The sequence below is a fragment of the Nyctereutes procyonoides genome, unplaced genomic scaffold (assembly GCF_905146905.1).
Source record: "Nyctereutes procyonoides isolate TBG_1078 unplaced genomic scaffold, NYPRO_anot_genome, whole genome shotgun sequence".
NCBI lineage: Eukaryota > Metazoa > Chordata > Mammalia > Carnivora > Canidae > Nyctereutes > Nyctereutes procyonoides.
In genome coordinates this window covers 50,677,849-50,704,363 of record NW_026575047.1, presented here as the reverse complement: position 1 = coordinate 50,704,363, position 26,515 = coordinate 50,677,849, and the positions used below count along the sequence as shown (strand labels likewise).

The 26,515-nt window shown below is 35.4% G+C and overlaps 1 protein-coding gene across 5 annotated transcripts in view; it reads right to left on the bottom strand.

Moving 5' to 3' along the window:
• The window catches only part of LRRC28 (leucine rich repeat containing 28), a 160,330-nt gene that overhangs the window by 78,581 nt on the left and 55,234 nt on the right, over positions 1-26,515 (bottom strand). The gene's annotated exons all lie outside the window — the stretch shown is intronic.

Sequence of the window (26,515 nt, the reverse complement as noted above, 5' to 3'; positions counted from 1 at the left end):
TAGAGTTACAATGTATTCTTTCTGGAATACTAGTAGAATTGGACTCTTTTCAGCTGGTCTCCCTGTCCCCACACCACTCCTCAGAGAGTAAACATCAGTGTGTACGCTTTATTTCCTTCACATACCTAGAATAATCCTACCTTCACAGTTGTTCATACTGTTTGCTTTTATACTAAATATACAATACCTTAAAACTTCTTACTACTTATAGAATAGTCTGAAAATGATTTCATTATTGCCACATAGTAATTACTTACACAATGCATAAAAATGTTAGAGTACCAATTTCAAAAGAAAAAACAGTAAGTCCCCTTTAAATCATCACTCTGCTGATACACACTGACCTAACCTAAAATTTAAGTGGGACTGGGAAGGAAGCCACCCACTCCATGCCAGGCCAATGACCACAGAGAGTCAATAACAAGGCTTAGTATTTTCAAGCGTTGGCTTTTTCCGGTACCACGAGAAATAGCTTTAATTTGAACTCCAAAGCACACTGGGTTAGGAAGAGCATACAGAGAAATAAAAGACAATATTGCAATGCCAAATTCCATCCTATATACAGTAAGGATGTCTCCCTTTATATTCATTCTCTTTCTTTTGATTAGGCTGTGGAGATACATACTCTGGTATGTAGATACAGATTCAAACCTGTATTTACTCACATATTTAAAACCTTGGCTTGATGTTTAAAAAAAATCATCTGTAAAAAGAAAAGATAGAAACACGCACCCCAAATAATTGAATGAAATACCCTGTAAAATTCAATAATGCATGCAGAAACAATAAATAGTTGTAATTTCCAGCTCATTATACCACTTCATATTCTAAGTGTAAATCCTGAATATAAATATGTTTTAAATGGATGTAGTTCTGTCACAGAAGCAAATGTGAACACAGTATGTGCGTTTGTTATGTCTAGCACAGGAAAGGAGCTCTCAGGAGGAAGATGTCTTTAAGGAAATGGGCAGGACTACTTTCCTTGGACAAATAAAAAAATAAAAAACTCAGATTCCCATCACCTGTTAGTCCATTTTGAAGGAGAGCTAACAACAGCATACAGATGTCTCATGCCATGGGGTTAACAGCAATAACCAAATGATACAACCTCATAGATGTTACTTGTGACAATTGGGATCAAATCCTATTCTAAAGTCATAACAAACATGTAAATGAATATTTCCTTAAGAAGTTTAACCTACTTATCTGACATGAGAACTAGAATTCTTTAAGCACTCTGAATACTGTACTTGTCTTTTTAAATCCAGACTGATCACTCTGCAAATAAGCAGCCTGTCTAGAAATGGCTTTCTTACCACAGGTGGGCTGAAATATGTTCACAGACTAGGTAAAAAGAAAGCTTACCCTTTGAACCCTTTAAAATTATTTTTTACTCAAACAAAAAAGTATATAATAAAGCCTTTTATTTTATCGATGATATTTTATGAATTGGCTAATGACCAAATCTGGGAACATCATTAAAAGCTGTCATTTCCTCCACAGGATAGACACAGAGAACAAAGGCTGAGTACAGTGACAGGTCATACTGTAAAATCTGCCCCGAATGTCTTCTCTCTACCTCTAATGTTTCACACTGAGCTCAGCACCTTATCATTTCCTGTCTGAACTCACCCAACAGCCTCCATAACTGGTCTTCTTGCTTCTGTTCTGCCCCTTTCCCATCCATTTTCTACACAGAAGCCAAAGGGGTATTAAAATGGAAGCTAGGGTATCTGGGTGGCTCAGTGGTTGAGCATCTGCCTTTGGCTCAAGAAGTGATCCGGGGGTCCTAGGATCGAGTCCTGCATAAGGCTCCCTGCAGAGAGCCTGCTTCTTCCCCTGCCTATGTCTCTGCCTCTCTCTGTGTGTCTCTCATGAATAAATAAAATCTTTTAAAAAAATAAAACGTAAGCCAGATCATGTTCCTTCCCTGTCCAAAACTCTGTCCTGGCTTCTCTACTGTACATGCATAAAATCTTACACGCCACATTACTACCAATGAGGTCCCCCAGTCAGCCCTTGCCTGCCTCTCTTGTTCACCTCTGACAATCCAATTACCCTGCCCTTCTTTCTGGTCCAAGAAAGTGTCAAAAAATTTTTTCCCTCAGAGATTCTGAATTGGCTATTACCTCTGCCAGGAATAACCCTTGCCCCACTCCTCAAACTATCCTATTTTCACAATGGCCTTCTTTGGCACTCTAATTAAATACTATTGAGTTTTCTCAATTATATAATCCCGTTTATTTCCTTTCCTGCTTTTACTATGGTCTTTATTTTATTTATTCACTGATTTACCTATTAAACCACAGTCAGTGCCTCCCATTAGAAAATAAACTTCACAAGAGCAGAAGCACTGACTGCTGTATATATTGCCAAAACCTGGGCACCTCAGTTTCTATTTCATGGTAAGTGTTCAGTAAATATTCTTATTCACTTAATTAATGAATCCCTTAAATTGTCTCATTTGTTAAGCAACCACAGACTAGACTTGTAGGCTGCAAAAAAACCACAGTTTGTGATTCCAATTTGTTTATCAAAATTGCAACTGTTTTAGAACTTTGAGACTCACAAATCCTAGAAAAAGAATTTCTGAAATCCAAGACTGCCAGAGGTTTATCACACACTGAACATAATTTAAGTTTTCCCCAATGCCTTATAATTACCTGTGGACATAAGTGATGGGAGTATTCAGTAAGAGAGATACTTGATAGAAGACTAGCTGTCAACATATTAAATAACCCGAGACTGTTAAGTATTTTCAAATTCTTTTTTTCAAGATTTCATTTATTCATTCATGAGAGACATAGAGAGAGGGGCAGAGATATAGGCAGAGGGAGAAGCAGGCTCCCTGTGGGGAGCCTGATGTGGGACTCAATCCCAGGACCCCAGGATCACGACCTAAGCCAAAAGCAGATGCTCAACCACTGAGCCACCCAGGCATCCCAACCATTTTCAAATATGTGATTTCCTATAGTTGATAAAATTGTAGAGAAATAAATATAATATACATAATTTATAAAGAATGATGATGAAATAATGTAACTAAAATTTCAGCAAAAATTTCATAAGGTATATAAACAAATACTGTCCATCAAGCAAAGTAATTATGTTTTCATTCATATTTTCTGAAATTCCTGTTTTGGAATTATCTTAAGATCTTGATTTTGAATTGCTTCATGGAATCTAGGAATCAAATCTACCCTAAAAAGGACAGGGTTTTCCAACACCAATTTTATTAACAACATGCCTCAAACTCTGAAGGCAAATCCAAAACAATAAAAAAAATTTTAATGTTTAAATAAAATTGGCATCCTCAGAATCACTCAGGTTGAACATGTTCAATGATGGCTCAGGGGCATTCTCATAACAGTGCTGCTTTCATATTTTTGGAAATTATTTAAAAGCTTTATTAGCCAATCTTAATATTATTATTTATTTTTCAGCCAATCTTATTTAAACTACAAACCACAGACTCTTGTTGGAATAAGTGTGTCTTTCAGATAATTAATTTGAAGGAATTCACAATAATTTGACTTCGTGAATTCAGAATCTGGGTACATTTGTTCAAGTATTATATCCTTTTCACATTTGGGAAGGCGTGATCACATCTACCCAGTTTCGAAAAACTAAATCCATTCCTTAATTGGTCCACTTAATGGACCAGAAACAGCCTGAATTTGGTTCGCAACAGGATACAGTAAGACTGCAGGGAATGACTATTTTGGAGGCCAAACAGTATCAGTGTGTTTCTCCATCTTCACTCTTATATTCCACTGCAGTTGCATGCTTACCTCCTATGACAGCAGGTGCATAATGTATTTCAAAGGCACCATGAAATAAATGAGTGTTAGGAGACTTGCTTCAGAACCTACTCACCAATTATATTATTTTAAAGGGAATATGGTTTATGAATTAAACAGGGACTTATAAATAACATTTTTAATACCCTTTGTAATATATGACTTACGGTCTTCCAGTATAGGACAAAATTGTCCACAATCATAAGGGGCTTGCTATATATAACTTTGGATGTGTGGCAGGTTATGTTTAATAATGCATAATCACAACGGAGAATAAAATTAATGATACCAGAAAGTTCACTGAAAAAAATCTATTAACTATGCATTTGCCTAATATAGACAATATACAAGAACTTTTTAAAGTTAAGAACATCAAACTAGCACTGAAGATGTCCTCTTAATTGTGAAAGATAATATTATTTGGAAGCTTTAAAATAAAGTGCTCTGAAACACATGATATCTGCAAAAAGCACACAAAAATTGATTTGACTTAAATATTTATGTCTGTCAAGCTTGCCAATTAATTCCCAACAGAAAATTTTAAATGTTAAAGATAGTATAAAATAACATTGTTTTGACATTTTACCTGGTGCTTTGTGTGTGATTAAATTATACACTAGACTCTCATTCAAAGTTCTTTAAAATAAGTAATTTACCAGGTGTTTATTGGTTATCTAACCAAATAGTCAATTTGGCATTTGAAGTACCTAGCAAAATGTCAATGAGAATTTTGCAGAAGACAAGAAAAAGTAGAAAGTATTATTGTTAAGTGGCAATTATAACTAATTGCTAGAAAGAAATGGCATATATTTCTTTTTCAGATACACTGTCTTTAAAACTTAAAGGCATTTGTTCTAAAATTTAGCATCTTTATTACTGTTTTATGCCAGGACATGGATTAATACTTGGAAAAATTCTTCATCTGCCTCATTCTGCAGAGTCATGAAGACAACATATGCACATTTTCATTTTATGTTATGTTTCAGTGATTGCCTCACAGATTTCTTCTAGGGAGGCTTTTTATGTCTTTACCAAGGTAGCACAATGGAGTTTTTAGGCTTTGACCTGAATGAGACCACCAGGTGACCACTGTTGGCATAAATATCATAGCGTCATTATCCAGAATAAAATTTTATTTTTTTATTTTACTACTTTGCAGAGAATAGCTAAAAGCAATCCATATTTCACTATCTGAAAAGAATATCATTATAATGATTGCTTTCATCTTACTTTCTAAACTCAAAATAAAATAGGGGAAAAACCTTAAAGAGAAAAATTTTAGTGTGTATACATTTCAAATTGATCCAGTCCAGTTTAAAATTCCCATAAGATAGTAACTACCTTGAAAAGCAGAAAATTGTTGATAAAAAGAATGACCTCCACTGATACTGACAGAACACCAAGAAACCAAAGAAAAAACATATCAAGGAAAAACACATGAACCTGAGATTTAAGAAAACTCTCCATTAATTGAAAGAATTCTACATTAAATTCAAATATAGTTCTGATTTCTAAATGTGTACCCTTTATGCAAACTCATATAATCACTATTAATATGAGAAATCTGACATTAGGGAATTTTGAATTTGTACATCCACAAGTTTCTAGATTTACAACCTGCAATTATTTATAGTTCTAGTCGAAGTCAGAGCAGAATGAAAACTGAAAGTACTCAATAGTTGAACAACAACAGATGAAATGAGGGTAGAGAAAAATGCTAACTTTTTATTTTTAAACTTTCCTATAATGTTTAAATATTTATATCTATCCTCATGTGTCATTTTTATAATAATATAAAATGCTTCATCACACACTTTGGAATTCCTTAGAACAAGAGATGCAACAATTCTAAACATTTGTATTACAGATATATGTATATATATTTTAGTTGTGTTTACTTTGGCTAAGAATGATCACACAGAGATCTGTGATTAAAATTCTAAGAATGTGGACTTCCTAATGACATTTCAGTTCACTGAAATACAATACAATAAAAAACAAAGATTTAGTAAGTATGCATATACTTGCTGCTTTGCAAAACTACATTGCTGAAAGTCCCTATAAATTCTTTCATTATAAAATGAAAAAATTTAAACAGTTCCTGTTAAATATAAGTATTACACAAAACTGTATGGTGCTATTATATGGAAAGAAAATGCATAAAAATATATTTATTCAGATTTCCGTTTATTCCTAACCCTTTGGAAAAATACTACAAAATAGTACCACTGCTTAGCTATAAGCCAGTTAGTATACATGGGAGTTCAAAGCCTTTGATTGTACTGTTATAAATCTTTTGTTGTGCGCTGCATTAAGAAACCTTTCAAAAGTCCCTCAATAACAGGAAGTAGCAGAACAGTCGAACAAAAAGAATAAAAATCTGTAAGCACATAAAGAATACCAAACAGTTCAATGTGAACACATGATTTATACTCTATAAGCTGTATTTCTTTCAGAAATGAATTAGTTACACATAAAATTTCCAAGAATTTTAACATTTTCCAAATTAATTGATATTATGTTCTTTTCATTTAATTATTTGAACTGGCAGTTTAGCAAAAAATGAGAAATTATGTCAAAACAACACCCTAAAAGCAACCTTAAAAAAAAAAAAGGTAGAAAAAAGGGTCCATATTTACTTTTTCCATTAATTTTATCTAAACTAAATGTTTGCAATAACAGTTGTGATAGAGTTTCTGGAATATTGCTCATCTAAAGCAGTGTTTACTCCCAAATACATTCACAAGAACACTAGAGCAATGCTCCCATGATCGAGTAAGTTTAGGAGAAACAATATGCTCCCATTTGATAAAATGCACTTTAGCATATTAAAACAGAGTTATCAAAGCAGAAAACTCATTTAATTGTGATTTGCCAAGTTTCCTATTCCTTTGACCACAGTACACTTTTTTTCACAAAACATGTAGAAAAAGTTTAGAAAATGCTGATCAACAACATTTAAGGCATGTTGTCTTCTATATACTTCATAAGAAAGGTCTAGCACTCTAAATATTAGCACTAATCTTTACTTTTGTATAGGAAATGTAAAAAGGAATTATCTTGAACTCTGCTGAAAGGAAAGAAATAAAAATATGATACGAAATTCTGGCTTTAACACTAGTGGTCAATGTAACACTTAATATACATATGATATCCGTGAGACCCTGATTATTATAACTATAGGCTGTCAGCTTTAAAAAACACTGTCCTGAGGTCCAAGCTTGTATTAGCTATGGGCTTTTCAAGACACTTTTGCAGATATTTTTATTTTATTTTTGCAGCCCTTCTGAAGAATATGCAAAGAATTTCAAAATTTAATCTTACCTCCCCTCTGTCTTTGTAACTCTTACCGCATCAAGCATCAACTTTCTGCTTTCTTCCTTCTAGGCAAACAGGCATTTAGCTCCTTGTGCCCATGTTGCCATTACAGTAGCAATAATTTAAAGTTACTAAAAATATATGGAACACACCATATCCATAATCCCTTCAAATTCTTTCACAAAGATAGGATTTTCATTATTCCCAAAGAAATGGCTTCTACCATAGAAATTCTTCAGAAAAAAGTTTCAGATGGAACACTAGTAAATGAAACTAAGAGAAAAAAGGCATCTTGATTTGAAATGACCCAACAAAAATATGGGTATAACTACTGATCAAATAATTTTTAATCCCTTTGTATTTGCTTTCATTAACAGATAAAAACAGTATATATTACCTAACTTACATTTTTATGAGTGACTAAAAGTATAATAAGTGAAATAACTTAAACAGCTTTCAACTTTAGAAAATCTGTCAACAGTCACTGCAAATTTTACAAACGGCTTACTAGTTGAGCCAATATGGCATTAGAACTTAATTATACCTATGCACTATTAACATTTGCAGAAAGTATGAGCTCATTCCATTAATGGCATATAAAAGTTGCTAATTTGATGCTTTATTCAATTTTTCAAAATGTAATACTTTTATTTTAAAATATGAATTTGTCACAAAAAGTTTCTGGGTGGGAAATAGACTACTAGTATGCAAAGAGAGTGTTTTTAATATTTTATCTTAATCATGACTGTTGTCCTAGTTGGTGCTTAACAGAATGAGTGTCACAGAGTTTCAGACTTCAAAACTTTCTACATGGCCTGTTCTCATTATGCCCAAAGTAGCAATATCTAATTTTTGCAAAATTAGGTTAACAGGTAGAAAAAATTAAAAAGAAAAATATGACTGGGTCAAAGCATAAGAAAATATATGGGATTCTATACTTATCTCAAAATTAAGTTTAATAAGAAAGCAAACAAACATATGGACTGCCCAAGGCACTGCTACAATAGGAATCCTGGAACTGTTGCCTATCACAAACATTTTAGGATGGTAGCAACTTTCCACTGCAAGTTCAGCTTATAACTACACTGTAAGAAAGTTAATAAGGTTAAAACACCAAAACACTCTTGGCATCACAGAAACAATGGCACCTAAACAATAAAATGAATGACTTTACTTTTCTGTTGCCTAGACACTATTGTCTGTTGATGGGCTGCTGTCCTCAATAACTCAATTATGTTTTATATGTTAAATAAATAGTCAATGTTTAAGTTATACTATGCTCTTCTGGGAATTATTACATGACTTGCATGTATACTTGTTTAAATCCATTTTATAATAAAAACTGCATCTTTTCACCCTCTGAAAATTTGAAAAATCTAACAAAAGCCATTCTCTAGCTATTATTATTTTATTCTTTTGGAGTAAAGAGAATAAAAACTGATATTAAATAATGCCCTAAGTAAAAAAATAAGTTAAAACATAGTGCCCTAAATACATAAAATCCAAGATCTGAGATTATATATACATTTTGCCCTATTAGTAAAGTATAATCAAAGATTTACATTTGTCTTTGAGAATAGTTATAGACCTGAATCTGCAAGAATGGGGCAAACTCCATTGTCAGAGATGAGCCACACACACTTCAGAAAAATACTAAGGATACCAAAGAGATTTCTCAAGCTATACTTGAAGCAAGAATAATTAAGTTATACATGATAAATAAAATTCCACCTTTTCCAGGAATGAGAATGATGTTTAAACTTATCCTAGAGAGAGGCACTTAAAGCCCAGGTTAGGTAAAGGGGATATGAAGACTTTCACACACTTTAAAGCAGTTTAGCCAGAGAAAAAGCATCCCAAGATATTGAAAAAATATATAAGAAGTATATTCTCAGGGTTTTTATCAATAACTACAGACACAGAACCTTGTTCAGTGCTAGAGAACCAGGGACAGAAAGATATTGCCACAAAAGTCATTATAAAAATAGGAATTCTGCAGCTCTAGGAGCCCCTTCAACATTTTAAATAGTTAATTAAATAAATGGCTTGTGAATATTTAAAAAGAGTGGGCATCCATTGTGGTGAGCAGCCTCTCCACCAAAAACAAGCATAACACTGGACAGAACTGGGCATCCCCAGTGGCCCAGTGGGGCATCCCCAGTGGCCCAGTGGTTTAGTGCTGCCTTCAGCCTGGGGTGTGATCTTGGAGACCCAGGATGGAGTCCCACATCGGGCTCCCTGCATGGAGCCTGCTTCTCCCTCTGCCTCTATCTCTGTGTCTGTCATAAATAAATAAATAACCAACCACTGGACAAAACTGAAAAACAAAATCTTTTCAAGGTTCTGGAAGTAAACCAAAGGCAGACAATAAATTCAGAAATGTTTGTTCTTGAAAACCTGTTAAAGTTTCATTCAAGAATACTGGGAGTCTGCAGTCTTTTCTTGCTTGGAGTGGCTCCTATCCCATCCTACTACCAATCTCAATCTCAAGAACACTAGTTTACCAAACCACCAGCATGGCAGTCAGAGAGGGCATCTTTGATTTGGGGTGGGGGACAAAAATCTCACAGCTTTTTTCAGCTACAAGTAGCAAAACTCTGTAGGAAAAGAATGAGGAAAATAAAAAGCATCTGTTTTGTTAGCCTGGGACTGCAGACCAGTTGGAATGAATGGCTGAACAGCCAGAAATTTAATTAAGATATTCTGGAAATGAAAAAAAAAAAGAGAGAGATTCTGGAAATGAGAGTCAAATAAGTGCTAGATATGTTGTCCACAAATCCTTAGGTAACTGGGAAACTATGTGTAGTGCAGGGGAGTCCATGGAAAGTAAAAGCCAAGGGAGATGTGATAACTGACTGCCTTTGAGTGCACTCTCTAGTCCAAACACATTTCAATCAACAGAAGACAAAAGTCTTATGGGCTTGAAGTGTTTCAGCAAACCTCTTATCAAATCAATGGCTACTCCTAAACTATACACAGTGTCAACAGCTACAAATTCAGGTTAAAAAATAAAAATTAGACTAAAATCTGAATGGAATCATCAGAGGCTGTATACCATGGAGAGGGGGGCATTCGGCAATTTAAAATTTAAACCCAGGAAATTTACAAAAATAAACAAATAAATAAAAAATAACTCAAAAATCTATCAAAATCTGAAGTCACCACAATATATTACCTCAAATTTCCAGCTTTCAACAATAACAACAACAAAATACAAGACATGGAAAAAAATAGTAAAATGTGACATACTGCCAGGAGAAAAAAAAGTTTTTCAATGTTTAAGCAATCAACAGAAACTGACTCTGAATGAGTCCAGATGTTGAACTTGGCAAAGATTTCAAAGTGGTTGTTATACCTATGTTTAAAGAATCAAAGGAAACTATGTCCAAGAAACTAAAGAAAAATATGATGACAATGATTCAATCGATAGAGAATCTAAACATAAAAATACAAGCAATAAAAAGAACCAAAGAAAAATTCTAAAAGTGAAAACTGAAATGAAAAATGTACTAGATGGTCTTATGAATGGATTTGAGATGGCAGAGGAAAGAATCAATAAACTCAAAGACATAGCAACAGAGATTATCAAATCTGGAGTTCAGAGGGAACAAAATCAAAAGAAACTGAACAGAGCCTCAGAGACCTGTGGGATACTATCACATGCATAATGGGAATCCCAGAAAGAGAGAAGTGGGAGAAAGTGGTAGAAAGAATGTGAAAGGAAAATGGCCAAAGGTGTCCCACATTTGATGAAAAATATTAATCTACATAAGAAGCTCAATTAATTCCAAGTAGGACAAACATAAAAAGATCCACACCTAGACATATCATAGTCAAACTGCTCAAAGATAAATACAAGAAAGAAATTTTGAAACAAAGAGAGAAAAATCATTCAAACATAAAGAAAAATACAAGTAAAAATTGAATTCTTATCAGAAGCCACGGAAGTCAGAAGACACTAAAAGACATATTTAAAATGGTGAAAAAAGTTAATCAAGAATTATATATTCAATAGAACTATCCTTCAAAAATAAAGTCAAAATAAAGACATTCTCAGATGAACAAGAAGTGAAAAAACTGTTTGCTAGATTTGCCCTATATAAAATATTAAAGAAAGTCTACAGACTTGAAAAAAAATAATACCAGATGGCAATTAAAATCAACAGGAAGAAATCCAGTTCTTTTACATTTACTGAGATTTGTTTTATGGATAGTACATGATCTATCTTGGAGAATATTCTATGTGTACTGGAAAACAGTATGTATTCTGTTCTTACTGAGTGGAGAGAGAAATACACGTAAGTTCGGTCAAGTTGGTCAACAGTGTTTGTACAAGTTTTCTATATCCTTAGGTTATTTTGGTAGATGGAAAGAGGAGTATTAAAATCTTCCAACTGTAATTGCTTAGTTGTCAATTTCCCCTTTTAATCCTGTCATCCTCTGTATTTTGGGCCTCTGCAGTGAAGTGTGTATACATTTATTGTGTTACATCTTCCTGACATAAGGACCATTTTATCTTTTTTTTTTATGAGAGAGAGAGAGAGAGAGAGAGAGAGAGAGCGAGCGCACGTGCAGGTACAGGGGAAAAGCAGAGGGAGAGGGAGAAACAGACTCCTCGATGAGCCAGAAGCCCAACAAAGGGCTCCATTCTAGGATTCCAAGATCATGACCTGAGCAGAAGGTAGACTTGAGCCACCCAGGTGGCCCTGACCAATTTATCCTTATGAATTTTCTCTTTAACTCTAGTAATATTTTTTGTCTTAAAGTCTGTTGTGTCTGTTCTTAAAATAGCTAATGCAGCTAATACTTATTGTGTGCAAGGTTTGTCTTTTCCTTTTTATTTTCGACCTATTTGAACCTATTCATCTATCTCAATTTTTTACTTCAAAGTTTATCTCTTTTGGCAGGACATAATTATACTTTCCTTTTTATCAAGTTGGAAAATCTCTGACCTTTGATGGTAGTGTTTAGAATATTTATATTTAATGGAACTACTGCTAAGATTATAAATATGTAATTTTGTTATTTTTATTATGTCTCATACATCTTTTCATTTTGTTAATGGTTTCTTTTGCTGCTGAGAAGCTTTTTAGTTTGATCAGCCTCAACTGTTTATTTTTTATTTTATTGCTTCAGCTTTAGATGACATATAAAAAAAATCATTACCAACACCTGTCAATGGTTTTATTCCCATTTTTTTCTCCTAGAAGTGTCATGGTTTCAGGTCTTACATTTAAGTCATTAATTCATTTCAAGTTTAATTTTTGTAAGTGGTGTAAAATATGCGTTCAGTGCAATTGTTTTATACGTGAATATCCAATTATCCCAGCACCATTTATTAAAGAGAATATTTTTTCTCCATTGAGTACTCTTAGCTCCTTTGTCATATATTAGTTGACTGTATATGCTTGGGTTTATTTCTGGGCTCTCAATTCTGTTCCATTGATCTGTTTTTATACCAGTACCATACTGTTTTGATGACTACAGCTTTATAGTATACCTTGAAATCAGGAAGCGTGGTACCTCCTGCTTTGTTCTTCTTTCTCAGGATTGCTTTGGCTGTTTTGGGTCTTTTGTGATTCCATATATATTTTAGGAGTGTTTTTCCTACTTCTGAAAAAAATGTCAGTGGAATCTTGGTAGGGATTGCACTGAAAATATAGCTGGCTTTCACTAGTACTAACATTTTGACAATAGTAATTCTTGCAATCCATAAATACAGGATACTTTTCCTTTTATATGAGTTTTCTTTTCTTTTTTTAAAAATTATTTATTTATTTATTTATTTATTTATTTATTTATTTATTTATGTCACAGAGAGAGAGAGAGAGGCAGAGACACAGGCAGAGGGAGAAGCAGGCTCCATGCACCGAGAGCCTGATGTGGGACTCGATCCCGGGTCTCCAGGATTGCGCCCTGGGCCAAAGGCAGGCGCTAAACCGCTGCGCCACCCAGGGATCCCCCTTATATGAGTTTTCATATAAAACTTTTCATTGATCCTTTCATCAGTCTCTTGTAGTTTTCAGTACAGCAATCTTTCACCTCCCTAAGCAAATTCATTTCTAGGTATTTTATTGTTTTTGTCACTATTGTAAATGGGCTGTATTTCTTTTTTCTTTTTTAAAAAAAGATTTTATTTATTTATGAGAGACAGAGAGAGAGAGGCAGAAACATAGGCAGAGGGAGAGGCAGGCACACTGTGGGGAGCCTGATGTGGTACTGGAACCCAAGACTCTGGAATCATGCCCTTATCCAAAGGAAGATACTCAACCGCTGAGCCACTTAGGCGTCCCTCTTTCTTTTTTTCATAAATTTTGTTATTAGTGTATAGAAATGCTGATTTTTTAATGCTAATTCTGTATCCTGTAACTTTACTGAATTTCTTTATTAGATCTAACAGTTTAGGGGATCCCTTGGTGACTCAGTGGTTTAGAGCCTGCCTTCGGCCCAGGGCGTGATCCTGGAGTCCCGGGATCCAGTCCCACGTTGGGCTCCCTGCATGGAGCCTCCTTCTCCCTCTACCTGTGTCTCTGCTTCTCTCTATATATATCTCTCATGAATAAATAAAAATAAATAAATAAAATCTTAAAAAAAAAAGATCCAACAGTTTGAGTCTTTAAATTTTTCTACATAAAATGTCATCTGCCACTATAAATTTTATTTCTTCCTTTCCAATTCTGTAATTTATGTCTTTTACTTGCCTGTTGCTCCAACTAGGACTTCCAGTACTATGTTGAATAAAAGTAGTAAGTGTGCAACCCTGTGTTTTTCCTGATCTCAGAAGAAAACTCTTAACCTTTCACCTTTGAGTATGTCAGCTGTGACTTTATCATACATGGCCTTTTTTTTTTAAATTTTTATTTATTTATGATAGTCACACAGAGAGAGAGAGAGAGAGGCAGAGACACAGGCAGAGGGAGAAGCAGGCTCCATGCACCGGGAGCCCGACGTGGGACTCGATCCCAGGTCTCCAGGATCATGCCCTGGGCCAAAGGCAGGCGCTAAACCGCTGTGCCACCCGGGGATCCCCATACATGGCCTTTATTATGTTGAAATATGTTCCTTCTATGTCTAATTTGTTGAAGAGTTTTTACTATGAATGGATGTTGAATTTTGTCAAATGTTTCTTATGCATCTATTGAAATGATTATATGATTCTTTTTCTTTCATTTTATTAATATGGTGTATCACATTGATTTGTGTATGTTGAACTATCCTTGCAACCCACATGATCAAGGTGAATGATTCTTTTAATGCGCTGCTGAAATGGTTTGCTAGTATCTTATTGAGAATTTTTGCATGTAGGGTTATCAGAAATGACAGCCAGTAATTTTCTTTTTCCGTAGTGTCCTTTTTCTGGTTTTGATATCAGAATAATGCTGGCCTTGTAAAATAAGTAAGGACTGTTCGCTCCTCTTCAATATTTTGAAAGAGTGTGAGAAAGGTTGGTATTTTCTTTAAATGTTTGAAAAATTCCCCTGTGAAAGCATCTGGTCCTAGGATTTTTTTCATTGGAAGATATTTGATTCCAGATTCAATCTCCTTATTAATTGGTCTATTCAGATTTTCTATTTCTTCCTGATTCAGTCTTGGTAAGTTGTATGTTTCTAAAAATCTGAGATTACTATTTCTTTTTATTTAAAGGTTTATATATCTTGAGAGAGAAAGCTAGTGAGCTGGCAAGAGCATGGAGAGGAGCAGCGGGAGAGGGAGAGCAGACTCTTTGCTGAGCACAGAATCTGATCTCAGGACCCTGAGATCATGACCTGAGCCAAAATCAGGATTCGGATGATTAACTAACTAAGCCACCCAGGCACCCCTAGTGTTACTTAATGTAGATGTTTACTGCTACAAACTTTGCTCTTAAAACTGCTTTTTACTGCACCCCACAAGCTCTGTTATGATGTATTTTCATTTTGTCTCAAGGAACTGTTTAATGTCCTTTATAATTTCTTCTTTATTCTATTGCTGGTTTAGGAGAGTCTTGCTTAATTTCCATGTGTTTGTGAATTTTCCAGTTTTCTTCCTGTTGATTTCTAATTTCATGCTATTGTGGTCAGAGAAGATACCGGGTATTATTTCAATCTTCTAGAAGTTTCTAAGACTTGTTCTGTGGCTTAATGTACGATCTAACCCAAAAAATGATCTATGTGCACCTGAGAAAAAAATGTATTCTTAATGCTGTTGGATAGAACTTTCTGTATATATCTGGTAGGTCCATTTGGTCTACAGTATTGTTCAAATCCAAGGCTTCCTTATTTGATTTCCTGTCTGGATGATGCACCCGTTGTTGAGAATGGAATATTATTAATGTTCCCAGCTATTATTTTATTAATCTTTATTTCTCCTTTTATTTTTGTTGTTTTCCCTTTATTTGGGTGCTCCACTGTTGGACAAATTAAACATTTATGATTGCTATATCTTCTTGATGTATTTACACATTTAACATTATATAATAACTTCTTTTTTTTTTTAAAGTACCTTTTAAATTGTAAAAAACATTCTTATCTTGTAAACCATTTTTTAAAAAGGCCATAGGCCAGAACTGGCTTGTGGGGCATAGTTTGCCAAACTCTGTGCTAGACTATAAAACAATGCTTATTAAATTAAAGGGAAAACATACAAGTATATTCTCTGACCACAACAAAATTATATTAGAAGTCAACATAGAAATTTGAGAAATCCCCAAACATTTGGAAATTGAATAACACACTTCTCAAAAGCTCATGAGTCAAAGAAGAAATCATGAAGAGAATTATAAAATATCTTGAATGAAAACAAAAACACAATACTAAAAATTTATGAGAAATGGCAGAAGTAGTGCTTTAATAAGCATATTTGTACTTTAAAATGCTTGCACTAGCTAGAGAAATCTAAAAATATATAATATAAGCTTTCAACTCAAGAAGCTTAAATAAGAAAAGTAAATCAAACCCAAAGTAAGTTGAAGGAAGGAAATAAAATCAGAATAGCAATCCATAAATTATAAAAACGGAAAAATAACAGAGAAAGCCAATAAAACCAAAAGTTGGTTCTTTGAAAAGAACAACAAAATTGGCAAACATTTAGCTAGACTAACCAAAGAGAATGAAAGAGAGGGAAAGAGCAAGGGAGAAAGAACACATATTACCAAAATTAGGAATAATTCTACAGAAATGAAAATAATTGTATGGGACCATTATGAATAACTTTATGCAAAAAAAAAAAAAACAGACAACGCTAACATTGGGACAATCTGAACAACAAAATAATGGCATTGGATTACAACCCAACAAATAAAATAAATATCTATGAGTTCTAACTGGTGTAAGAAATAAAAGACAGAAGATTCCTTACAGAATTTCAATTAATAAATGTAGAAGGAATGAGGGAAATGCAAATGTTACATTAGGCAAACACCATAGTAACTACTGTTACAGTAAAGACAATGCTGAGGAATGCTAAAATCAGATAGTGAAGGTCTGAGAACAGCTTAATGACATAGTTTCAGAGTATTTCCAAGATACTTTTCAATTACAAAGGGAAAATTAAAAGTGGAGAAACTTAATAGCCATCAGCTTAACTGAGGGATCAAGGTTAATCAGCAGCAATCGTGAGTAATAAAACACAGTGATATCATATACTCCCCGATATGATGCAGTGAGAACACAAGATCACTTTGGTGCTATTCTTGCCAAAAACATATAACTTCAATCTATTCATGAGGAAATAGGTCCATATAAGGTCTATTCCTGTGCTAAGATTCTAGGATTCCAAAGATAATGAACCAGCATCATGGTTCCTCCAAAATTCACTAGGAAAAAAAAGTACAAAAGATAACAAGAGGTAAGACTACAAGGCAGAAAAATTTCCCAAAACATAAATAATGGATGTGTTTTTAAATGTCTATATCATAAACATACATAGTTAACAGATGACTGAAACAGAACTATCAAATTTTTATAGCACAACATCTTAGGGTCCCATGCAGGATCCAGTGTGACAAGTCTCTCTCCCTTGGGTACCCAGATAATATAGTTCTTTCTCCTTAAATTTTGACTATGGGAAGCAGCAAACATTTTTCTCCATCTTCCACTCCAGATATGTGCCTTTTCCCTCTTTGTTTTCATTCATTCAATATTAATTGACTACCCATGTGAAAGGCAGGGAGCCAAAAGCTGTGGGAAATACAAAGATAAATAAGAATAATCACTTCATGTCTCAAAGTTGCTTCCAGTTGGTGCTTTTAAAAACAGGATTTTTGCAACTTATCCAGTTTTTCCTTAATAGTGGAAGCACTTGCCCGACTCAACTAACTACATCCTCCCTGCAAGTTTAAGTCCCGAAAAGAGACTTTTCAATCCTGACTTTTATGAAAATCACCCCTTTGTCTTTTCACTTTTACCACCCAATTAAACATCCCTGAAGACTAGGATTTAGTTTTACTTATTTTATAACTTTATATGATTGGAATCATATAACATGCATTCTTTGTGACTGGCTTCTGTTGTTTAATATTATATTTGTGAGATTTAAACAAATTGTGAAATGTAGCTGCCTGCCTCTTTTCACTGTTGTATAATATTCATTGTGTAAATGAACCAATTTCATCTATACTCTTATTAAGAGACACTTGTGTTGCTTCTGGTTTGGGGCCATTATGAATATTGTGAATTTGATGGACATCACTATACATGTCCTTTGGTTCACATATAGGCATAAATCTCGGAGAACTGCTTGGTCAGGGAATGCACATCTTCAACGCTATAGGGTATGACAGCCCTTATTGTTCTATGAGTTTGTAAATGCTTAGTTTTGTCATTTTTTTGGAGTCTAGTTGATATTTAGTGAATCTTATTGTGGTTTCAATTTGTATGTCCCTGATGACTAAAAAAGCTAAACATATTAACATACATTAATTGGGCATTTCGATTTCCTCTTTAGGGAAGTACTTATTCAAGACTCCTGCTGAGTTTTTAAGCTAAGCCATTGGTCTTTTTCAATATAATTTGTAGGAGTTCACTACAGATATAAGTCCATTGTCAGTTAGATGTATTGCAAATATCTGCTCCCATGGTGAGACTTACCTTTTCATTATTTGACGATGTATGTCAAGCAGCAGCACACTCTGACTCCCATGCCAATTCTGGCCAACCATCCAAGTTTCTATATAAAGTTTCCCTTATTATCTACATGCATCATTAACACATTGTCCTTGATCACTTTTGGGCCACAATGGCAGAGCAGCTGAAACAAAGACAGTATTCTACGTCTTGTTCATTTTTTGTAAATGTTCCAAGTGACTGAAAAGAATGTGTATTCTTCAGTTGCAGAGTACGTTATTATATGCATTCCATTAGATTAGCTTTAGATTTGAAAAACAGGTTGCAGAAATAATTTGAGACCTAGGATAATGTTATCTTCTGCCTGAGAAAATTTCTATTTGCTGCTGCCAGGCACTTGGGGACATAAGCAACCTGAATGTAATGTCAGCAGGTTTCATAGTTTTGACAGCCCAGGTGACTGGAAGCTGGGCTGCAATCCGTACAAACGCTGCTTTATTTCAGATTCACCTTATGAGATATTTCACCTGCAAAAATACTTCAGTATATATTCTAACAGATAAGGACTTTTTAAAAATAAACCCACAATACTATTATTATACTTTTAAAAAATCAAGAATTCTTTTTAAAAATATTTATTTATTTATTTATTTATTTATTTATTTATTTATGTATTTATTTATTTATTTGAGACACAGAGAGAGAGAGAGGCAGAGACACAGGCAGAGGGAGAAAAGCAAGCTCCATGCAGGGAGCAGGATGTGGGACTTGATCCTGGGTCTCCAGGATCATGCCCTGGGCTGAAGGTGGCACTAAACCGCTGAGCCACCCTAGGCTGCCCAAAATCAAGAATTTCTTAATATTTCTAATACACTATCCATGATCAACTTTCCCTAGTGTTTACAAAAAAATGTGTTTTTACCATGTTTGACTTATTTTTTTTTAAGAGTTTATTTATTTATTAATGACAGACACACACAGAGAGAGAGGCAGAGACACAGGCAGAGGCAGAGGAAGAGAAGCAGGCTCCATGCAGGGAGCCTGACGTGGAACTCGATCCCGGGTCTTCAGGATCACACCCCGGGCTGAAAGTGGCGCCAAACTGCTGGGTCACCGGGACTGCCCACCATGTTTGATTTAAATCAAAATCTAAACAGAGCCCAACAACTGCATTTGGCTGATAGGATTCTTAAGTCTCTTTTAATCTATAACAGTTTCCTCCTCCTTTTTTTCATGTTTTATCTTTAAAATTGGGTATCTACTGAGGAATTTCCAACATTCTAAATATGATTTATTATGTCTTCATGGTGTCATTTAAAATATTTACCTATCCCTGTATTCCCTATAAAATGGTAGTTAAAAAAGCTTAAATAGATTCAGGTTCAATCTTCTTTGGTAAGATTGTATCTTAAGGGTAGGGCTATATACTTCCAATTGCGTAACACTGAGAAGGATACAATATCTGCTTGACCCACTTTCAGTGATGTCAAGATTAATTAGTGGATCTAGGCATCATCAGCCCAATCCATCCAAAATAAAGTTCTCTACCAACTTTTTACCTAGTAGTTCAGGAAGCTGTTAATGATATTTGTTGCAATGTATTACTTCATTAGATATTACAAAGTGTTGAATTTCCTAATTTCAACATTCTATATTTATTAGCTATAATTGTTCCATATAGAAAAATTGTCCTTCATTCAACTAGTTACCCTGAAATGTAATTGGTTTAGGAAAGGCAGAATAATGTTTAATTCTTTCCCTTTAAATTTTTCAGAGAACAAGTTGGTACCCTATCAACCTCTGGAGTTTAACAGTAAGTTTTCTTTTTTTAAAGAGTATCATTGTGAGCACATAAAAGTTTATATATCTGATGCATTTCAATCCATTTCAATTATTATTCTCTTTGATGGTTAAACTGACCACCTTTGACTTCTGTATTATTTTCACATAACCCCATTAGTCTTTGACTTGTTGCCTGTTTTCAGGTACAACATGTCTTGCGCCTCAACCAAGCAACTCAGGTTTGTTTCAGTGGGAAACAGCTTGTGAAGATGGCAATCTCTTTGGCCTGGGAATTCTCTACCGCCTTGTTAGATCACTGGGGCCTTAAAAAGAGACCCCCCACACATACCAGTTAGTTTCTAACTGTCCTTAAAAGAGGGTTGGGTTGAATTACCCAGTCTTCCAATTTTGTAAACAGAAGTCTTCAAATAACCAAAGCAGAAAGCATACGGGAAGAGCCTAAAAGAAGAATCTGTGAAGGAGAGTACCAAAAAGCTTTTTTACAGACAGCTTCCCTCCGTTTTATGTCATAAAAAAGAAGACCAGTTCAGAAGAATCAACTCAGCTGTGGAAGAATTCAGAAAAGCTGTAGGATGGGAGATTTAGATCATGGTTCAGAGTGGCTTTGTTCCTGAACTCAAAGGTTTGTTCCAAAGCTGGTTTTTTTTAATTCATAAGCCAAAGAATCTGCAAAATATCACCCTTACACTGGACTAAGAGTAGTAAAGTAAAAGTGAATTAGGAAGTAAAATAGAAAATAGCTATTAACAGGCCTAATTAGTGTGTTTAAGAGAGGCAGCAAAATGAGGTAACACCCACTAACACACTCTCCAGATACTAAGACTCTTACAGACTGTGATGAACAAATTTTTCATACTCCAAATACTTGGTGTATGTATCTTAAGCTGATGTGAGGAGAGGGCTCCTACAGACAAAAAGACAAAGGCACCATTCTTTAAAGAATCTTTGGGATTCACTCTGCGACTTCAATAATTTTTATTCCAGTCCCTCACAGTAAACAGTATTAATGGATCTTCAGTAAGCCTCCCGGGGATCCCTGGGTAGCTCAGTGGTTTAGTGTCTGCCTTCAGCCCAGGGCATGATCCTGGAGACCCGGGATCAAGTCCCATGTCAGGCTCCCTGTGTGGAGCCTGCTTCTCCCTCTGCCTGTGTCTCTGCCTCTCTGTTTCTCTCTGTGTCTCTCATGAATAAATAAATAAATAAATCTTAAAAAAAAAAAAAAAAAAAGAGCACACCCTCCTGCGGTTGAGTCTCAGGTGAGCCCATAGCATTGTCAACCTCACATTAGCCTTGTGAGACCCTAAGTAAGGGGGTCCAGGTAAGTTGTGCCTAGATGCCTGATCCACAGACACTGATAAGAAATGTATGGGTTTTCTTAAGCTGCTAAGGTTCGTGGCAATTTGTTATGTAGCAATAGATAACTAATACAGTACCACAGGATAGTAAAATGATTTTAATTTACTATGTATCTCTGGTAACAGCTTGGAAAAAACTGTGCCAAGAATCAGAAGACCTTGTTTAGTCTTGATTCTACCTCAGTAACCTTTCTGCGCCGCAAGATTCCTTTTTTATTATCAGGATAAAACCTGCCCTGAGAACAAAAGAAAATGAGTGAAACACTATGAAAGTTATAAAGCACTAAATAAACCCAAATTCAACTGCTTCTCATCAACAGTTCTGCTACCATCATCTCTTGCCTGGGTTATTTCCGTGGACTCCTAACTTGACTCCCAGTGTTTGTCCTTGGCTCCATCTGAATACAGATGCCTAAGTGATTCTTTTTTTTTTTTTTTAAAGATTTAATTTATTTATTCATGAGAGACAGAGACACAGGCAGAGACACAGGCAGAGGGAGAAGCAGGCTCCCCACAAGGAGCCCAATGCAGGACTTGATCCCAGGACCCCAGGATCATGACCAGAGCCAAAGGCAGCCCAGCCCGCTCAACCGCTGAGCCACCCAGGCATCCCCTAAGTGATCCTTTTAAACTGAAGTCACATCATCTCACTTCTCTGCTCAGAATCCTCCAGTGACCTTCCATCACAAGTGGAATAAAGGTCCATAATGACCAAGGTCAGATATAATAAGGATATTATTATGGTCTATTAATAAGTATAGTATACTGCACCTTAGCAAGATTCTCAATTGCAGTATCTTTAATTTACCTTTATGACTGAAATGGTAATGGAAGTCAGAATAGTGGTGTCTTGGAAGGGGGGCAGACAGTGACTAGAAAAAAGCACAAGTGGGCTTCTGGAGCTCTAGTAACATTTCATTTCTTGATTGGGTTGCTGGTTGTATTTACTTTGTGAAGTTACTTTGTAAGTTGTATTTACTTTGTGAAAATTTACTGAGTATATATTTTCATTTTTTATTTTTTTAAAGATTTATTTATTTACAAGGGAGAGGGGTAAGGGGAGAGGGGCAAAGGGAGAAGGAGAATCCCAAGCAGATTCCCTGAGGATAGAGCTCGACCTGGGACTTTATCTCACAACTCGGAGATCATGACCTGAGCCAAAAGCAAGAGTCAGATGCTTAACCAACTGAACCACCTGGGTGCCCCCATTGAGTGTATACTTTTAATCCTTTTCTGTCTCTGACAATGGAGACCTTCACTCTGCCCACCCCTAAGTCAGCCAAAATCTTTTTAGAACAGTGCCCCTCTCTCAGGAAAGCAAACAAAAGGCCAAAGGCAGAGAAACTCTAAGTCAGTCTCCAAGGGATGTGGATTTTTACTTTTTAAAGAAAGATTTATTTAGAGAGGGAAAGAAAGAGAGAGAGAGAGAGAGCATGTTGGGGGGAAGGTGCAGGGGAGAAGGAGAAAGAGAGAATCTCAAGTGGACTCCCCGCTGAGCTTTGAGCCTGATGCAGGGCTTGACCTCACAACCTGAGGTCATGACCTGAGCCAAAATCCAGAGTCACACGCTTAACCAACTGAGCTACCCAGATGCCCCAGCATGTGGATTTTAAGAGCATAGGAATAAACTAGAGGCAGAAGAATAAAATAGGGAAGGAAAGAACAAGGGAGGAATCCTGATGCTAGGACAGGGCATCTGCCCTATTCAGTTATTTACAAAATCTGAGGAATAAGTCATTTAAGAAACAGACTATTTTTAGAGATTAGTAACCTTCTGAGCACTTTTGGTCAAGAAGTTTGTGATGTTTAGTATTCTTTCTTTTTTAGATGGCAATTTTGCAACGAGAAATCTTACTGATTCTAAAGTTGATGTAATTTGACTACTTAAGTTTTATATTAAATCCATTTTGGGGATCCCTGGGTGGCTCAGCGGTTTGGCGCCTGTCTTTGGCCCAGGGTGGGATCCTGGAGACCCGGGATTGAGTCCCACATCGGGCTCCCGGCATGGAGCCTGCTTCTCCCTCTGCCTGTGTCTCTGCCTCTCTCTCTCTCTCTCTCTCTCTATGTGTCTATTGTAAATAAATAAATTAAAAATAAATAAATCCATTTTGTTCCATATTACAACTAATAATGCTTTAGTATGATTTGGATCATGCACATCATATTCTCCTCCATACTCTACCCATGTCCTACCAAATGTGAAAAAAGAATCAACTGTTCATCCCTATTTGTCAAAAGTCTTATAAAGAATGAAATACTCTCTTGCTCTATGAAAATATGCTTCAGAATTGCCTGCCTCCAGTGTTTACATACAGTATAAAGCCAATTAAAAAGATGACCAGAGTGGGCACCTGGCCATATCTGACAATAAAAGAATCTAAAAGAAACACATAAAAATTTGAATGAGAAAAAAAGTGGGAAAAAAATCCTTAGACCTCAAGGCTCTCCTCTAAATTCAGAGGCAATGAGCCTTAAAAGAAGACTCCTGCCAGACAAGAGGCACCAACAGGAAGGAAAAGCAGCCAGTGCTCAAATATTCAAGAAAGCGCCACCGCAGCCCCACCCAGAGCACAGTGCACATCGCATGATGCAGAACATTAATTATGCCTGCACAGTGTAGCAGAGATGTCCAGGAAGCAGGGGCCAGAGGCGATGTGTAAAACCAAGCTTTTTGTTTAAATCTCTTTCAGAGTTTTCTTTCATTTTCTCACACAGAATCATACTACATATCTATATTACCAACTCATTCATTGTATGCTATTTTGAAAGGAATTACAAATGTATAAAATAACTAAATAGAGTTAATGAAATTTGATGTATTATTTACTAAAAGAGAGAAAGTGTTTTTTATATAAAAATAAGAGTAAAAACAAAGGTGAAGAGTAATTTGGGGAAAGGAAACAATATATCATTTAGTCTACATGTGTGTTTAAACAAGACTAACTCTTATTTCGGTGGCTATGGTTTAACTGAGTTCCTTTAAATAGTTCGGGATTTGCAAAGCGCAAAGCTCATGTAACGTAATCTGTGTTTTCCGCAAATCCCCATCGGTCTACTTACTTAAGAAACCCATGCTTCCTGGCTGCATGCCAGCATGCCAAACCTGCCCAGTCGTGCATAGTTTTATTTCTGTTACTAAATTAGGAAACCAAAGCAGGCAACATCTGAGCCAACAGCAAAGAGGAAAGGCCCGGCATCATTAGTTTGGCTTGTCTTCTTAAAAGACGGATCATTATAAGATATTTAATTTTTAATTAGAGATACCAAAGTAATTTAACCTAATAAGGAATAACACTAAGAAGCAATTAAATGAAGACAAAGAGAGAAATACAAACATTTAACAAAAGTATCCTTCTGAATAGCCTTAATCATGTTGAAAATAAACTACTACCATTCAAGGCTTAATGTCTCAATGACAGATACTGAAATACTGCCTTATTTTTTTAAGCAGTGAGGAAGAAATGGGAATTTATTCATCACAATTTTTACAAAGATCTACTAACATACTTTATGCAGAGCACTGTTTAGAGAAACTAAGTAGAGCATTCAGAGACCCGAGTGAAGGAACACAAGGAAAGATTTCAAAAGAACAAAGTCACTTTGTTTATTTTCAAATGTTAGAATGACAGAAAAATATGGAAGGAAAAACACAATTTTCCACATTCCAAATTTCACTTTCCCCTAATTAGCATATCAGAGAGGTTTCAAAAGATGACAGTTGTTAAACAACATTCCTTAAAGTATTTTAAACACACCTGATACTTTATCGAAAGCTAAAGATTGACTCCTCTGGGTGTTGGCAGTATTTTAATTCTAGCAATATCTGAGTGATATTTCTTAATAAGCATTTTGTTAAATATTGATAAATTTCAAAGTAGTACTTACTTTAGTTCTATGTAAGAATTTAAAAATTAAATATATGCTATAAAATCTCTAGTTTTATATGGATGAAATGTATATAAGTGCCAGAATTTACACATTATAAAAGAAATTAAAACTTGAGCATTGTAATGGGTCCTGAAAGACTTATCAAATATGACTTAATGGGATCCCTGGGTGGCGCAGCGGTTTGGCGCCTGCCTTTGGCCCGGGGCGCGATCCTGGAGACCCGGGATCGAATCCCACGTCGGGCTCCTGGTGCATGGAGCTTGCTTCTCTCTCTGCCTGTGTCTCCGCCTCTCTCTCTCTCTCTGTGACTATCATAAATAAATAAAAAAAAAAAATCAAATATGACTTAAAAGAAAAAAAAAGATGTTCACAATATTTACTTCCCAACCTTTAGTGATACAGACTTTCATATTTATAAAGGAATCATAAAGAAAACTCTTGCAGTAACCATCCTGATCGTTTGGTATCCTTTCATCTAATCTTTTTTTTTTTTTTTAAGATTTTATTTATTCATTCATAGAGACACACAGAGAGAGGCAGAGACACAGGCAGAGGGAGAAGCAGGCTCCATGCAGGGAGTCTGACGTGGAACTCGATCCCGGGTCTCCAGGATCATACCCTGGGCTGCAGGCAGTGCTAAACCGCTGCACCACCAGGGCTGCCCTCATCTAATCTTTTTATACATATTTCCATGATTTTTATACAACACTGAAATGCATTTAGGTAATCTGGTGTGAGACAAAACTCAGAGCCTTTCTCTTCATTTCTCTCAACTCCTACCACCATGATCTGGCCATCAATGAAGAGCAGAAGCAGGTCCACAGAGACTAGACAAGAGGAAGCCATCTCCCTTGGTCTCAAGGCTATCCTTCAACTGTCCAACCTACTGAAGCCACAATGGAAACCATGTCCATTTGGCCCCCCTGTCTGGTCTTTCACTGCCCCTATACTATTGATAAGAGGCACCGTGCTGTGGAAGGCACAATAGGATAGAGACACAAGCTTCATGTTGTTACATAAATAAAAAGCAAGTAATGACTGATTAGAAATTGTACTCAATAGTGTAGTCCCTATCGATCAGTGTAATAAAAGGTTTTTCAGACCCTCATTTTTACCTTATTGCTACATAAACATGTATATAGATGAATTACCCAAAAAGAAGGAAAAATTAATTTTCCCCAATTATAAAAAAATCAATGAAACTTATTTTCCAAAAGAAAGTTGAAAAGAAAAAGAACAAGACTGGAAGCCTTACATGGCCTCCTTTTGAAACTTCCCATTAAAGCTACAGTAATCAAGCCAATGTGTT